Raw genomic sequence first — 11,187 nt, 5'->3', positions numbered from 1 at the left:
CACATGATGGGAGGGGTAAGTAAACTCTTTCTGGGGCCTCTTTTATAAAAAGGGCACCAATCCCATTCATGACCCGGTCATCTCCCAAATGTCTCACTTCCTCATACCATCACCTTGGTATGGATTTGGGCCAGGATCTCAACATATGCATTTTGGAGGAACACAGACATTCAGACCATTCAACAGGCCTATGGCTTAGACTATATGTTTCCTGTGCAAAGAGGCTGTTCAATCTCTTGCCATTGTAACCCCAAACCCAGAATCTAGCACAGTGCCTGGAACACAAGAGATGTTCAATCAACATATTTGAGTAAATCAGAGGCTTGAATAAAGGCTGTATCTTATGTCGCTACTGACATAGGGTAGGAAAAAATGCACTCCTAGACCTAGTTGCCAAATGTCTTTCTTCAGAATCTGTGCCTCCTAGGCCTTTGCTCGGGCCAGTTCTGAAACACTGTTTTCATAGGAGTTTCCTAGACTCTTGAGGGCAGTTAATCCTCACTTCCCTATCACACTCAGTACCTGTCAAACAAAAGGCTGGAATAAAAAATCTTTATAAATAAAAACATCAAATAATCAAGAACTAAATAACAGTTTGAGCTGACGCAAACATCAGATATTCTGATGTGAGCAGAAAGGACAGTAAAGCTGAATTTCTAGGAGGGGAGCATCTGTGGGTTAACATGGTCAGGGACACATCACAGAGAAAGGACATATGCTGTACTCGGAAAGGAATGGGAATGGCACGGTGAATTCCATGCCAGAAGAATGGAATGGGCAAAAGCCCCAGCTTTAAAGGTTGGTGTGAGTTAGTCTGGCTGGAAGGGAGTTGTGACTAGGAGAGTTGTGGGAAATCAGATTGCAAAGGTAAGAGGAAGTGAGACTATGCTCGCTGCCAATGACAGATGTTGTATGCAACTGTCAAAATTCCGCTTATATATATATAATACATATTTCATCTTAAATGTCCCTGTCATATCAAAAGCACCCATTCTGATGCTAAGACCACAAGCCTGGGACATGGCGGAATAACAGTAGCATGACAACAGCACTCTGTTTCTAATGTCGGTGAAGGACATGGTTAAAAGCTCACGGGGCTCCAAATGTATTTAAGTGTCCAATGGATGCTCCCCTTGGAATCCTAGCACAATCCTCAAGAAGGCTGATAATGGAACTAATTATGACTTTCCTGTTTATTGCAATATACTGAGTACCAACCAGGCATCTAATATACACTTTGGGGGATTTAAAGATGAATAAATGTGATTTCTGCCCTTAAAGAGCTTACAATAGTATAAAAATAAGATGCACAGTCAAAAAAGTTTAAGTTAACACTACATATAAAGATGAATAAAAGAAAGATGATATGTGCTAAGAAAGATTAGAGAAGAAATTCTACTTGGCTGAGAAAAAAATGGGCAGAATTTGCTCAGTTGGTAACTGAGGAAAGAACATTTCAGCAAGAGTGAGAAGTTTGAAAAGACTTGACATGGGAAAGCACAGGGAGTGCTTGCAGAACTGTGAATAATCCAGTGACTTATCTGTTCATAGATTAAAAGAAAGCAGGTTTCTAGTTTTTTAAATATGATGTGCTGATTTCCACTTGGGTAAGACACTACAACAATGGAAGTGGCCTGTTCTTTCAACTTTCAAAGTTAGTATTTTTAACAAGACTCCAGTGTGGTCCTCTTGACCACATGGTGAGTAAAGCTAAACCTGAGACTTTGATGAGCAACGATGAAAGAGCACATGAAGCACAACATTAATATAGACTAATATCATTTTATTGGCTTATAGTTGCTGATGCGCACCCACAGTTGATTCATGTCAATGGAAGGCAAAACCACAATATGTAAAGTAATTATCCTCCAATTAAAATAAATTAATTAATCAAAAATATATAGATTAGTATCAGACCATTTTGATCAGAAAGATTCATTTAAATGTCTGAAAAACACAAGTCCCAGTGCTTCATGGTAATTTCTTCATCTAACAGCTCAAAATTGTTTTTTCTAGAGCACCTGTAGGGGGTTATTACTCAACACTAAAAAGGAATTAGCCACTGATACATGCAACAACCGGAGAAGGCAATGGCACCCCACTCCAGTCCTCTTGCCTGGAAAATCCCATGGATGGAGGAACCTGGTAGGCTGCAGCCCATGGGGTCGCTAAGAGTCAGACACGACTAATCGACTTCACTTTCACTTTTCACTTTCATATATTGGAGGAGAAAATGGCAACCCACTCCAGTGTTCCTGCCTGGAGAATCCCAGGGACGGGGGAGCCTGGTGGGCTGCCGTCTACGGGGTCGCACAGAGTCGGACACGACTGAAGTGACTTAGCAGCAGCAGCAGCAGCACATGCAACAACACAGATGATTCTCAAAATAATTATGATGAGTGGAGGAAACCCGATTTTAAAAAATAAATACTGTATGATGATCTTTTACATAAAACTGTAGAAAGTGCAGACTAACCTGCAGACATAGAAAGTTGAGGCTGGGGGCTGGGATGGATGGGAAGGAAGGATTACAGACGGGCCCGAGGAAACTTTCTGGGGGAATGGGTATGTTCATTGTGGTGATGATTCATGGCTGTGCACATGTGTCAGTGGTACATTTTAAATATGAGTTTACCATATGTAAACTATACTTCAATAAAACTGTTTTTAAAAATATACCTCCCTTTGAGGACCATCAACTTCATCTTTTATACCATTCTACATCAAATCTGAGTAAATGGTTAGTGTAATGTTTTAATAAGATCTATGTATCTGTGTGTTTTAATTTCCAGACCAGATAAGATAATCATGAGAAAAAGGACAAAGGCACTTAAATGATTAGGTACTATTAAATAATTAAATACCTTGCATAAGGTACAATGGTCTACAACATTTATTTCTATAGACTGAAACTGCTCAACTTTATTAGGGAATTAATGCTAGGGAATATTTAAATTCAGAATATAAGAAGATAATGGAATAAACTGTCCTGTTACTATTACCTCATGCAATAATGTAAAACCAGGCCATTCACTGACAGAAAATTTGATCAACTTCTTCACTTAAGACGCAAAGACAACATTGCCATCTAGCTGTTGAATACTGAGTATATTGTTGAAACATTCTTGACAGTGTTCAATTTCTCTTTCATACAGCTACTTAAGAAACATACAGAAGGCCCCAACCAATTATATTTCCTTCCAAAGGGTGTGAATGTGACTACCAGTGTGGCTTAGGCTGCTCCACTACGGAGAAGGCGGGTAGGTGACTGTGTCTCCTCTGACCACCTCATGCTCAAGGCTCTCCTGGGGAAAATTTTATTAAGTACCTTTTGTGTTTAAGGCACTTGACATACAAGGTTCCATTATCTCCAAGATGTACATATAACTCAGAAATGTTAAGTAAACTGGCTAAGAAGCTTTTAGGATTCAGACCTAAGTGTGTGTGAGTCCATGCTTTTTCCACTATATCATCAGTTCAGTTCAGTTCATTCAGTAGTGTGCCAACTCTTTGCAACCCCATGGTCTGCAGCATGCCAGGCTTCCCTGCCCATGACCAGGTTTACCCAAACTCATGTCCATTGAGTCAGTGATGCCATCTAACCAACTTATCCTCTGTAGTCCCCTTCTCCTCCCGCCTTCAATCTTTCCAAGTATCAGGGTATTTTCCAATGAGTCTGTTCTTTGCATCAGGTGGCCAATCTATTGGAGCTTCAGCTTCAGCACCAGTCCTTCCAATGAATATTCAGGACTGATTTCCTTTAGGACTGACTGGTTTGATTTCCTTGTAGTCCAAGGGACTCTCAAGAGTCTTCTCCAACACCACAATTGAAAAGCATCATTTCTTTGGCTCTCAGCTTACTTTATGTTCAACTCTCACATCCATACATGATTACTGGAAAAACCATAGATTTGACTAGACAGAGCTTTGTTGGCAAAGTCTCTGTTTTTTAATATGCTGTCTAGGTTGGTCATACCTTTTCTTCCAAGAAGCAAGCATCTTTCAAATTCATGGCTGCAGTCACTATCTGTAGTGATTTTGGAGCCCAAGAAAATAAAGTCTGTCACTGGGTCCATTGTTTCCCCCAATTATTTGCCATGAAGTAATGGGACTGGATGCTATGATCTTAGTTTTTTGAATGTTGAGTTTTAAGACAGCTCTTTCACTCTCCTCTTTCACTTTCATCAAGAGGCTCTTTAGTTCCTCTTCACTTTCTGCCATAGTGGGGGTGTCATCTTCATATCTGAGGTTATTCATATTTCTCCCAGCAATCTTGATTCCAGTTTGTGTTTCACCCAGCCTGGCATTTTGCATGATGTACTCTGTACATAAGTTAAATAAACAAGGTAACAATATAGAGCCTTGATGCACTCCTTTCCCAATTTGGAACCAGTCTGTTGCTCCATGTCCGGTTCTAACTGTTGTTTCTTGACCTGCCTACAGGCTTCTCAGGAGACAGGTAAGATGATGGTCTGGTATTCCCATTTCTTTAAGAATTTTCCAGTTTGTTGTGATCCACAAAGTCAAAGGCTTTGGCGTAGACAATGAAGCAGAAACAGATGTTTTTCTGGAGCTCCTGCTTTCTCTGTGATCCAACGGATGTTGGCCCTACTGTATCATACTCTCTCCCAAAGACTGGCGAATGAAATCTTTTTCAAAAGCAGGAAAAAAGGGAATTGCATATCATGTAAAGCACAGATACTGATCCTTACACTCAAGAGGGTGCAGTCCTATAGAAAAAGTCCAGGGGTCCTGTTCTCTAGAAGATGGGGTGCTGCACACCAGCCAGAGTGTGGCAAATCCATGGCGGCTTGTTTTAAATCACAAGGAAGTCCAGCAGAGACTAGGCCAAATACTTCCATACTTAACTTTCTGCAGAGCAATCCCTGCAAGGCAGCAGCAATTACCACCACACCACACTCCTACAAAGATAAGGCTAAACACTCCCTGGGACCCTCAGTTAACCAGTTGTGTCCAAAACAACTGGATAAAAAGCTGAGAAACCATAGTTCCATCCCAACTTTTCATTCCTGGTCACTGCTCAAAAGGCAGCCTCCTCACCCATCCATCAGCTTCCTGTCATTTCTCATCTCCTGACTGCTGCGTGCCTGATAGCCTGCCCTCTTGACCCCTCATCTCCACCGTCCCCACAAAACCATCCCTTGGCCCTTGGTGTGGGCCATGGCAACCTATTCTGCAATAAGTAAACTCACCTATATCTTTACAGCCTTTTTTTGAAGACTCTTAATTCCTCGACTTCTTTCTCAAAGATACTGTCTCCTTGGCAGTTTCCCCAAGCTGTATGTTCCACAAAGCTCAGAACTGGTATTGCCCTTTTTTGTCCCATAGTCCCTCTAAAGCATTTCACTTTTCTATAAAAACTTGCATTCTTTTGAAGTTTACTCCATCCAATTTTGCTATTCTTTGCCTTGCTTTTGTCCTTCACATCTCCAGGTCATTCTCCAGAATAACATTATACCTGGATCATTTTATTTCTTTAATTCACTGCATGAAACATTTCCTATTTCCATATTTGTGTGGATGGTCTGTTGAACAGCCAAACATCACAGATCAAGGGCTACTTCAACCTCATTCTGTGGGCCGCAGTCTCTGCTTTGCTATGGAGTAGCTCGGAGTGATTTCAGTACCCTTATCCTTCCATCCAAAGTGCCCTCAGTATGCCTGATCCACAAGCTCATCAAGACCTTCATTCCTATAATACTGCCTTTGCTTCCAGGTTATTCTTCATTCCATTTCCTTCCATAACTGGCTCTTATTTGGTGCTTCTAATCCCCCTCCATATGTTCCCTTCCCTGCTCTCTTCCAACACACATTTATAGAACATCGCTGTATCCTGCTGGGCACGAGTGCCCTCAGCCCGCTTCCCTTCATCCTCACCTATCCCCTATCTTCTCTGTACCTCATCCAACTCACAGTTCTCGGTCAGTCCTGTAACATGCCTGGTTCTATGAGCCATTCAGCTGAGGTACTAGAAACAATCAGAAAATCACTATACTTTCGTGATTTCCAAAATCAATTCAGTGGTTAACACTGTTCATTAATGTTTTTGTCTTTAGTCAGGTGCTTATTCCAAACCATCTCCATCTTCTTTTCAAACCCCTCCCTGGCTTCACTTCCCACTACTCTGTGGAAACTGATTTTGCAAAGTTTGTGAAGGACTTCCTAACTACAAAATGTAACAAACATTAGAATTGTGAGTTTATGCTACTTTTCACTAGTGGTAATGTTTTCTCTCATTTTACTCAGGAAGAGTCACTCTTTGGTTTGAAGTATAATATTGTAGTTGGTGTGAAAGGACGAAATACTCAATTAATCTCAGTTTTTAATCATAATACTTTAGCAAGACAGCCTGACAATCTCTAATAATCAATACATCTATGACTTACAGCTCTTGGCCAGGTTACTATGGGTAGCTTAGCAACTGCAGTTGTTTCTTTCACTGCATGTAAATTAAGGAATAAAGGGTGAATTGGTAAATGATCTTAAGGGATCTTAAGGGATAAAGGAGGAACTGGTAAATGATCTTAAACATAGATCTTCACTATGTTAAAAATTCACTTCCCACTGAGTGGAAATCCAAACATAAAAAGGGGTTATAGGGAAAAAAAGGTTAAGTTTGAAACAAAGCAGTGTCAACATAAAACACGTTGTATATAGCAAAGTCAAAGTGAAAGTGAAGTCGCTCAGTTGTGTCCAACTCTTTGCGACCCTGTGGACTGTAGCCCACCGGGCTCCTCCGTCCATGGGATTCTCCAGGCAAGAATACTGGAGTGGGTTGCCATTTCCTTCTCCAGGGGATCTTTCCGACCCAGGGATCGAACCCAGGTCTCCCGCATTCCAGGCAGACACTTTAACCTCTGAGCCATTACTGTACAAAAATGCATAGTTTAGAAAATATCCATTTTTTAAAATGGCAGCAACTTTCTTCTAAGACACTTCTAAATAGCCAAGGCATTTAACCTCAGTAAGAGCTCTTTAAAGGGCTTCCCTGGTGGCTCAGAGGTTAAAGCGTCCACCTGCAATGCGGGAGACCTGGGTTCAATCCCTGGGTCTCCAGATTCCCTGGAGAAGGAAATGGCAACCCACTCCAGTATTCTTGCCTGGACAATCCCATGGACGGAGGAGCCTGGTGGGCTACAGTTCATAGGGTCACAAAGAGTCAGACACGACTGAGGGACTTCACTTTCACTTTTAGCTCTTTAAGCAAAATAGTGTGATCCAGGAATACTGTGTAGTTTACAGTTTGCCTTGAAAGGAAAACCTGGGCTCAAGTTCTGTTCTAACATCTAGTTTCATGGACTTCAACACCTAGTTTATAATGGTAGAAGGAACACAAGGAAAGATGCTCACAGGTCCACTGAACCAGCTTTCTACTCCTAGCTGGATACTCTTTAGCCAGTCATGTAATGTTTCTGAGACACATCTCTTCATCCAAAAGGAAGGAAAATAATACCTACACATGAGCACTTTGTTCTCCAAGGCCAAACTTGCCTATTACTCCAGTTATCTCTTGACTTTTGCATTTCAATACCCTATGATGAAAAGGATGGGAAAAAGGCCAGTTTTCACTTCAATCCCAGATGACAATGCCCAAGAATGTTCAAACTACCATAACAATGGGATTCATTTCACATGCTAACAAGGTCACGCTGAAAATCCTTCAAGCAAGGCTTCAGCATTATGTGAACCGAGAACTTCTGGGTTTAGAAATAAGGCAGACGAACCAGAGATCAAATTGCCAACACTGGTTGGATCAGAGAAAGCAAGGGAATTCCAGAAAAACATCTATTTCTGCTTCACTGACTATGTGAAAGCCTTTGACTGTGTGGTCACAACAACCTGAAAATTCTTAGAGAATACCAGCCCACCTTACCTGTCTCCTGAGAAACCTGGAGGCAGGTCAAGAAGCAACAGTTAGAATTGGACAAGGAACAACTGACTGGTTCAAAATTGGAAAAGGAATACATCAAGGCTATATATTGTCCCCCTGCTTATTTAACTTCTATGAAGAGTATATCATGTGAAATGCCAAGCTGGATGAAGCAGAAGCTGGAATCAAGACTGCCAGGAGAAATATCAACCACCTCAGAAACACAGATGATACCACTCTAATGGCAGAAAGCAACGAACTAAAGAGCCTCTTGATAAAGGTGAGAGAGACAGTGAGAAAGCTGGCTTAGAACATTCAGAAAACTAAGATCATGGCAGCTGGTCCCATCACTTCATGGCAAATGGAGAAAAAGTGAGAACAGTGACAGATTTTATTTCTTTGGGCTCCAAAATCACTGGTGACTGCAGACATTAAAGGAAAAGATGTCTGCTCCTCTCAAGGAAAGCTGGAGACTTCTGAGAGTCCCGTGGACTGCAAGGAGATCAAACCAGTCCATCCTAAAGGAAATCAACACTGAATATTCATTGGAAGGACTAATGCTGAAGCTCCAATCCTTTGGCCACCTGATGCAAAGAGCTGACTCACTGGAAAAGACCCTGATGCTGGGAAAGACTGAGGGCAGGAGAAGTGGGCAACAGAGGTTGAGATGGTTAGACAGCATCACCAACTCAATGGACATGAGTTTGAGCAAACTCTGGGATATAGTGAAGCACAAGGAAGTCTGGCACATTGCAGTCCATGGAGTGGCAAAGAGTTGGACATGACTTAGCAACTAAATAATAAATGAGTACTTTGGAAATTACAAAGGGCAATGTTTTATACATTATTTGAGTCTTTTCTTCTGGAAAAATTGTTACACATCCTTCGACTGGGTCTCCCTTGCTGTTTGGGCTTTCCTCTAGTTGTGGCAAGCACGCGCTTTTCATTGTGGTAGGTTTTCTTGTTGCGGAGCACGAGCTCTAGGGCTCGTAGGCTTGTCGTTGTGGTTCCCAGGCTGCAGAGCACGGATGGGTCAATAGTTGTAGAGCATGACTTAGGCGCTGCACAGTATGTGAGATCTTCCCAGACTAGGGGCTGAAACCATGTCTCCTGCATTGGCAGGTGGATTCTTTACCACTGAGCCACCAGGGAAGCCCTCTCATCAAGCTTAATACATCAGTAAAAGTATCCTTAACCTCCTGGGAAACCAAAGAAGCATTTGTTTTGACTATAGATTTTTTTCTCTACTTTCTGAGTTAGTATTATCTTAGTATATTTTTGTCCACCCACTTTTATCCAGTAGGGAATTAAAAAAAATTTTTTTAACTTTCTAAAAAAGTACCCCACCCCAAATGAACAAAAACACCTAATGTTAACATTTTGCCATATCTATCTCAAACATGTTTTTTAAGAAATAAAAACTATAGGACCCTCACGTTCCCAACATGATTCTCCCTTGTTTAAAGAGAACCACTGTCCCGAATTCTGGACAGTTTAAAATTCCCAAACCTGTTTTTAAACTTTTACTTTATGTGAATATTCACATAAACCATACTTAGTATTATCTGGCTTAAAAAATTTAGAAGAAAATTTTTAATTTCTACATATAAGAAATATAATGCCATTTAACTTCCTCTTTGCTTGTGGATCATTACTGTTTTGGAGCGCAATTCTTGATTCACTTAATCCTAGCTTATTTAACTGTAGAGCATTTCATTAAATGAATATACCACAATTTACTCATTTATGTTACATTTTATTTCCAAGTTTCATTATTATAAACAATACTGCAATGAACATCCTTGCACGTATCTGGCAAATGTGTGGGAATGTTTACAGGGCATATCTCTATATATCTACAGACACAGAGATCTATATCAAGAGTTAGATCTATAGATACAGGTATCCTATCAGAATAGCTGGTTTATGCACGTTTCATTTTAGTAAATGAATGTTGCCCTCATAATGATTATACCAATCTATACACTCAAAGACAGGATACCTGAGAGTTCCTCTGTTGTTTTTCAACATCTTAGCCAACATTTGATATCCAGACTTATTCCAAAATGTTAACAACTAGATTGATGTGAATTATCGCGTCTTGATTTTGAACTTATTGACCCCAATCCTTGAAAACCCTTGATTCCTCAAAACTATTATTTTCAAAGTCTAGCTTCTTGACTACTAGGTTCTTTCACTAGCTTCTCTTCCTCTACCCCCTTTTCTTATTCTCTTTGAACAGTCTTGTCAAGTCATACCACTCATGGCTCACTCTTCAAGTCACTTTTCTTGTAAGTTTTAGACTCATACCTAGCTGCCCACTACACGTTATGTTATATGCCTAAAATTCATGACTGAAAAGACCTCTTTCTTTTTCCCTCAATTTCTCCCTCTCAATTCTTGACCCTGTTTAATGATAATATTAAAGGTAGGTTTTTTTGCCAAAACCCTGCGCATCACTGCTAACTTTCATGTCTTGTTGATGGAGGTGCTATCTGCCTAACATTTCTTGTATCCTTGGCTCTCTTCTTCATGTTAATACTTAACTGCTGCTGTCCTCACTGTCCTCACTTCTTTCCAGTTGTTATACTGATCTGAAGCAAGCACTTTGTTAGACATACCTGGGCCTGAATGCCTATTTTTCTCACTCACAAGCTATGTGACCAGAGGAAAATTATGATTCTCAAGCTGTTAAACAGGAACAATACCTGCCTCCTATTTTTTTTAAGGTTTAAGTGAGCTAACCAGTACAAAATGCTTACTACATTGCCTGGCACAAGTAGGAACTCAGGAGTATTACTCAGCTTGAGTCTTCTGATTAGCCTTGGTGCCTCCAATCTCACTCCCTATTCTCACCATCACACTGCTAGTGGAATTTTCTCAAATACTTATCATCTTTCCCTAATTCTTCAATAACTGACCTTTGCTTCTGCTGCTGCTAAGTCACTTCAGTTGTGTCCGACTCTGTGTGACCCCACAGAGCCAAATCTAGTCTTTTAGTAGGCCATCTAAGTATTGCTAATTTGAGCTCCAGCCTTATTTCCCAGATTCTGTTCATACTATTTTACAGTCCCTGAATACATGACCTTGTTTCATGTATCTGAACCTTTAGGCACATGCTATCTTTTGTCTGTATATGAAATTCATCTTTATCTCTCCAAGCTCAAGGAACATACTCTGTTAAGCTTCTCCCAGTTCATCCAAACAGAAATGAGTACTGATTCCTAGGGGTTTATATATTGCTGCTGCAATCATTTCTTGATTTGCCCGTCTCCTTCACTAGCCTGAGAAAACTG

The sequence above is a fragment of the Bison bison genome, unplaced genomic scaffold (assembly GCF_000754665.1).
Source record: "Bison bison bison isolate TAMUID 2011002044 unplaced genomic scaffold, Bison_UMD1.0 scf7180017864517, whole genome shotgun sequence".
NCBI lineage: Eukaryota > Metazoa > Chordata > Mammalia > Artiodactyla > Bovidae > Bison > Bison bison.
This window is presented reverse-complemented; position numbering follows the sequence as displayed.